General features: G+C 32.9%; 1 pseudogene; it reads left to right on the top strand.

Annotated features, from left to right (window-relative positions):
* The first annotated feature begins 1,346 nt into the window (after nucleotides 1-1,346).
* LOC149553520 (uncharacterized) lies at nucleotides 1,347-4,138 on the top strand (annotated as a pseudogene).
* Nucleotides 4,139-6,487: the final 2,349 nt, after the last annotated feature.

Here is a 6,487-nt window from a genome sequence, read left to right as displayed (position 1 = left end):
TAATGGAGAATTTGGGAGCAATAACAATTAGTAGTAGCATGTGTAGATAATTTCTTTTACAAAATCCAATGCAAGAGAAGACACGAAAAAGGCATTGGGCTTTGTATCCTTGTAGAGTGCCTTCATAGTTATCATTTTTGGCAAGAGTGTCAAGGTCTTGGGGCTATCATTGTTGTGGGAAGATCAAAAGTAGCAGCTAGTGAGCAAGGCTTTCCCCTTCATTCAGTTGTGACATTTAGCTATGTGTTAAGATTTCCACATAGATGTATTCATGGATGCTTATGATCTTTTCAAGATGTATCCATAGATGCTTATGATCTTTTCATGCAACCACTATGGTAGTGAAGTTGTACCACTACATCTTTGCTTTGTCTAGAGAAGCTATCCATTCCAACTAGGGCTTTGCCTACTATTAAACATAGCCCCAATGCATTTTTATCATTAGTTCACTAAAAGCCTATCCAAAATGTGCAACCAAAAATTTTTCATATAGTTTACAACCTATCTAAGTAAATTTGGGAATCAAAAACTTCTAAAGCATTCTTTATTTTTTCTCTTTTTCAAAAACCTTCCAAAGCTCTTTGTTTTCAACTTTGATAGAAAATATCCAACCTTCCAAATTTTAGATGAAAGCCCCATCAGGACTCTATTTCAATTTGAGCAAGGGAAACATTCCAAAGTTGGTCCAAACTAGAAAAAGCTAATGAAAAATGTTGTCTTCTAGTCTTTACAACTTTGTCAAATTTTAGTGGCAATTTATTTTGAAGTTCAATGTTTTCATCCAAGCAAAGAATTGTTCTCACTATTTGAATCCAAAGCTAATTAGTACTCTATGCTTCTTCTAGGGTCACTATTATTTTCCTCAAACATTCTAATCAAATGAAGAAATATTCTCAATATGCTTCTTCTCGGGTCACTATGCTTTTCTTGAAACATTTTAACCAAATGAAGAAATATTCTCAATATCCTCCAACAGTAGATTTTCTAATGTTTTGATTTCATCATGTCTGAAGTTTTTGTATGCATTTATGTAATTGAAAATTTTGGCCTATGATTGAAGAGATGGGTCTACTACGTCTCCATAAAGAGGATCCATCCATTACATTCACCATGATTTCTTCTCCAATGGCATTTCAAGGTTAACTTGAAAAGCCCCAAAAAAGACCTAAAGTTATAATTAGTTTGTTATGTTGTACTAGTAATCGTGTTCTTTTAGGTTTTATAATGTAGTCAGTGTAATGAATGGTTTGTAAGAAAAAAAATTGTGCAGTGTCATAGATGGTTTTTCATAAACTGTGCAAAGCATTGAAATTGGTGTTGTGATTGTAGGTCCTTGATTCTTCTAACCCCATGAATCTATAGAAAATATGAGGAATAAATTAATGATAGGTACATTCATGGAACTTTAGGATAACAATTTGTGTGATGAAGATGGTAGTTCTGATGAGTGTGGGAATTTTGGAGATAAGAAGAGGAGACTGACATTTGAGAAGGTGAAAACATTGGAGAATAGTTTTGAAGTGGGAAACAAACTAGATCCCAAGAGGAAATTGTAGTTGGCTAGAGCTCTAGGCCTATGACCCAGATAGATTGTTGTTTGGTTTTAGAACAAACATGCTAGGTGGAAAAATAAGTAGTTGGAAAAAGATTACAATCTTCTCAAGCTTGACTATGATTCCTTGAAGACCACCTATGATAATCTTCTTCAGGAGCATAACCAAATGAAAGAGGAGGTATGAATCCAATATATAATACCCAAGAAAACTGTATCAAGAATTTCAAGCCTATGGATACAATTTTGAGTTTAGTGATGATTTAATAGATCTTTCACAGGTATTGGATGTATTAGTTTAAGTGTTCTAGGAGAAATATAGATTTTTTAGCTCTTATGATTAGGTCAATTCAGCAGCGAATGTTTTTGAATTCTCCATAGTTTTAGAATAATTCTATGATAATTTTGGTTTTAATTCAGTAATCTATCATCTCATCATTACTCTATTTTTCTGATGATTAATTACTATATTGGATCAAAAATGTTGATTGAGAAATATATAGAGTTAGAAACCAACGATGATTAACTTGACAATGCTTTTGAATATTTTAGAAGATCATTAGTCATGCTAGAGGAAAAACCACTCCTATATATGTATTGAAAGATTTTAGATTCAAAAGGTAGGTACATGGTCATAATCTATCATCTATCATGATTGTAGTGTGATATTCCATGATCCATGAGAAGGATTGTGATCTAGAGAAGAGAAAATGATAGTCATAACTGATATGCAAGTTCACAAAATATTGGAACACAGAATTGTTGGGTAGAAGAGAAAGAATAACCTAGTTGGTTAACACTTCAGAATGCCTTGTCATTATATAAAAAGAATCTAGTCTTTAAATTTTGTACACTCTTGAAAGTAGAAGGTTTTCTTCACTTGTGATTCTGTTTATAGCAATAGGTTCAACAGCAATAGGTTCAATGGTTGAAGAGGGAACAAGTGAACAAAGATGAGAGAAACTATTGGTCTTAGAGTGGTTTTGATATTCAAGTGTCAACACACTTAACCAATTTCACTATACATGCCAAGTACACTCTATATACAAAGCTATAGTATATGCCAAGCCAAAATTTCAATAGGTGTCGAGTGACTTCAAGTGCCAAGTAAGCAATATATGTCGAGTGATAAATAGGTGCCAAGTCATAGTTGATGCTGAGCAAGTCATAGTGCTTCATATGCTGAGTGAGCTAGAATCATACATGTGCCAAGCAAGAGAAAATGCAATAGATGTCGAGCAAACTAGGATAGTATATGTGTCGAGCACCAGTAGTCCAGTATGTGTCAAGTAACACAGAATCATCATATGACTTTGTGCCCTCACAAACTCATATGTAAACCATTTTTGGAGCTGACATAGAAAGATTTTGAAGGAAAACAAGGATAAGAATGAATCTTGTATATTTCCTATGCAATTAGCATGCAACTAGTTAGAAAAATGGAGAAGGCATGCAACCAATGAGAAAAATGCAAGGAATGAACAAGAATTCAAGATTCAATATGGATCATACATCCATACTTAACCCAAAGTCTATGAAATATTTATAAGGAGGCTTAGACCCCACAATTTTATGTTGCTAAAGAGAATTTAGAAGGAATTTGCTAAGCAGATAACAAATTGGAGAATAAGGCAAATAGAAGGGGCCTCATAGACTTAGATAATTGAGCAGTAGTTACACATTTATTTGATTAGAACAAGACAAGGGATAAGAATAGAGATTAGATCAAGCAAGGGTCACGTCAGAGAGAGCATATCAAGTTCTTGAAATTAACAATTGAAGATTGTAAGCAATTAGGTCAAAAGATTCTAATACTCTCTAGCCATTGATAGGTTAGCTTAAAAGCTAGGTGGGATAACCTTTGGAGAAGGTGATTGAAAATCCTATTGAATAAGGTGGGTTTAAGAGCTTATTATAAATCCTTTAATAGGTTGACACTTCATGTTATTAGATAGTGAAAATCCTATATTGATAGGTTACCTTAAGAGCTAGGTGGGAGAACCTTTGGAGAAGGTGATTGAAAATCCTATTGAATTAGGTGGGTTTAATAGGCTATTATAAATCCTTTAATAGGGTGATACTTCATGTAAAGTGTTTGTAAATCCTTTAACTAGGTCACTATTGACAAAGTGTAAAGCCTTTAACAAGGCAGGCCTTTCATAGGGTAGACCATAATAAGTGGTCAAACAATTATTGCTATAGTGATTTTGTGGGTATCATCCCCACCCTAGTTTTACCTTCTTATTCTTGTAGGGTTTCTAGGTTACCAAATTCCTAATGTCATGTGTTGATGCATACTTTTATTTCATGTTTTCTTAAATTTTTATATGCATGCAGTTTACTTTCAGTTATGTGTTGAATATTTCAATAAGAAACTACAATGGGAGAGATTCCAAGCTCAAGAGTAAGCATAAATGAAAAGCATTACTCAACTAGATTGCAACTTCTACTCCTGAGTTGTCAATAAAACCTAAGATGCTAATCACAAGAAAGTAGGTATGTGAGAAAGATTCACAAGAAGATACTAATATGAGACTGAACTTTCTCTTAGTGTCCATTAGTTCACTATATCTATATAATTTTTGAAACATTAGTAAATTCCTTTCCTTGGTTTCTGATAAATTTAGCATGAAATCCCTTAACTCATGGACCTATCTATATTTTAAGTATTAACCTAAATAGCTCACTTGTTTCTTCATCAAATTGCATGAAATTCTTATTAAACAATTCAGAAAGGAACATATATTATAATTAATCAAATGGGATAGAATATGCAATCTTAAACCGGGAGGAGAGAGACTAAAGGATGCCTAACTTGTTCTAGAATGATATTCTAACATTAGAAGATATGGTAGATACATTTGCAATTTCTATTTTCATAATGATTAGATCTTGTAAGGTTTTGTTGTTCAAAATCTCACAGTGCCATCCATGAATATGATTGTAGATACATTAACCTGTAACATTGCTGATGCAAAATAGATGAAGTCTAGTAGGATTCTTGGCCTGGTGATGCCCTTCTAACTAGTATAAAATATTTAGTTGAATCAAAAAGAAAACTATCTTAAAAGCGAAATATTATTGGGAGAAATTTCTGGATCAAGGAATTTGGAAGCAAAATGACACAAATCTAATCTACACTATATTTATAGTTACACCACCCTAGGGGACCAGGGGTTTTGGAAACAAGGGGACACATTTCTAAGATAGAGGGGTGACGAGACCTTAACTTGCAGATGAAAAGGGGATAGAGGGGGGATGATTGCATAGAGACTGAAAAGGTTGTATATATTATATATGGTACTTAAAATGCTAGTTATGAAAATATTTATTGTAGTATAAGATATAAAGATGTAAAAGAGTAAATACTTGAAAATTGCATTGAATTGGAACATCAAACATTGAATATAAATAGTCAAATCAGCAAATAGTTAGCTGAATCAAAAAGAAAACTATCTTAGGAAATGGGCATTAAAGGGAAATATTATTGGGGGAAATTTTTGGATCAAGGAATTCGAAAGCAAAATGACAGAAATTTGATCTATGTTGTATTCATAGTTACACCACCCTGGGGGATGAGGGGTTGGGGGAATAGAGGGACAAGTTTCCAAGATAGAGGGGTAGTGAGACCTTAATTTGGGGATGACAATGGGATAGAGGGAGGACGATGGCATGGTGAATGATAGGGTTGTATATATTATATATGGTACTTAAAATGCTAGTTATGAAAACATTTATTACAATATAAGATATAAAGATGTAAAAGAGTAAATACTTGAACATTGCATTGAATTGGAACATCAAAAATTGAATATAAATAGTCAAATCAGTAAATAGTTAACACCTAAACATCCTCCCATCCTTGGTAGAGGTGGTGGAATCTAGTGGCACCATTGAGGATGGGGAAATAGAGTCTCCAAGTCCCTATGCATTCAAGTCCCTGGTGCTTGGGGAAAAAATGGGGGGACACATCCCCATGTTACTATGGTTTTATTTTATACAACTTTTTTTTTTAAAAGAGCATTCAACATCCATTTATACTCTAGTTCTATTTAGGGGGATCACCCTTCGTAGAAAAGGAATAAAGATGAAAATTATAAATTCAAATCTGCCTATTATTTCATCAAATGCAATTAGGTTCCCTACAAGGATACAAATTATTTTTCTTTCTAAGCTTTAAATGGAGTAAACATTTCTAAAAATGTTATGAAAACATTATTATTGTTGACCTAAGGGCATTTTGCTACAAGTGCTTTGGAAAACATCTTTATTGTCTATTTTATGTCAGATTTGACTTGGGTCAAATCATGAAGTATCAAGAACCTAAGAATTTTTTTAAGATGTTCAAAACACTTGACCATAAACTTCAAGAGTATATGGAAAAAAAGATAATTAAGAATGTTAGAAAAAGTTCCAAATCTAAGATATGAACAGTAATACAATGGGATTGTGCATATAGTCTTCCTGTTAATGAGTTGGTCTCATAAATAGTATAAAGATGAAAAACGAAAAGCTCTACTAGAAGTGGGTTGCTAGAAATTTTATGATGTAGCACAAGGTAATATCACTCAAGCACATGTTGATGTGCTTGATTAATTTAGGGATAATTGTATTGGGAGAAACTCAACACTAGACCATAATACTAATAATGAAGTAGAACTGATGTCACTCTTTGTAGGCTAAATATTACATATGCTGAAAAAATGCTAGAATAGAATTGAAAAAAGCATCTTTCCCTAATTGGAAACATCTAAGAATCCTTAAGGAAATTTCAATCTACAATTTTTTTTCTAAGAAGCTTATAGTGGCCCAATATTTACAAAAGAAAATAAGCTTGCTAATTTTTGGGGGAACAAAAGGAATAAAATTATCTAATTTTTTAGCCCTATAAAGTAAGGACATTGATGAATAGCAAGGTCTTTCCAAGCTTACAAA

Source organism: Cupressus sempervirens, chromosome 6, assembly GCF_028749045.1.
Source record: "Cupressus sempervirens isolate cs-2001-9-10 chromosome 6, ASM2874904v1, whole genome shotgun sequence".
In the NCBI taxonomy this organism is placed as follows: Eukaryota; Viridiplantae; Streptophyta; class Pinopsida; order Cupressales; family Cupressaceae; genus Cupressus; species Cupressus sempervirens.
This window is presented reverse-complemented; position numbering and strand designations above follow the sequence as displayed.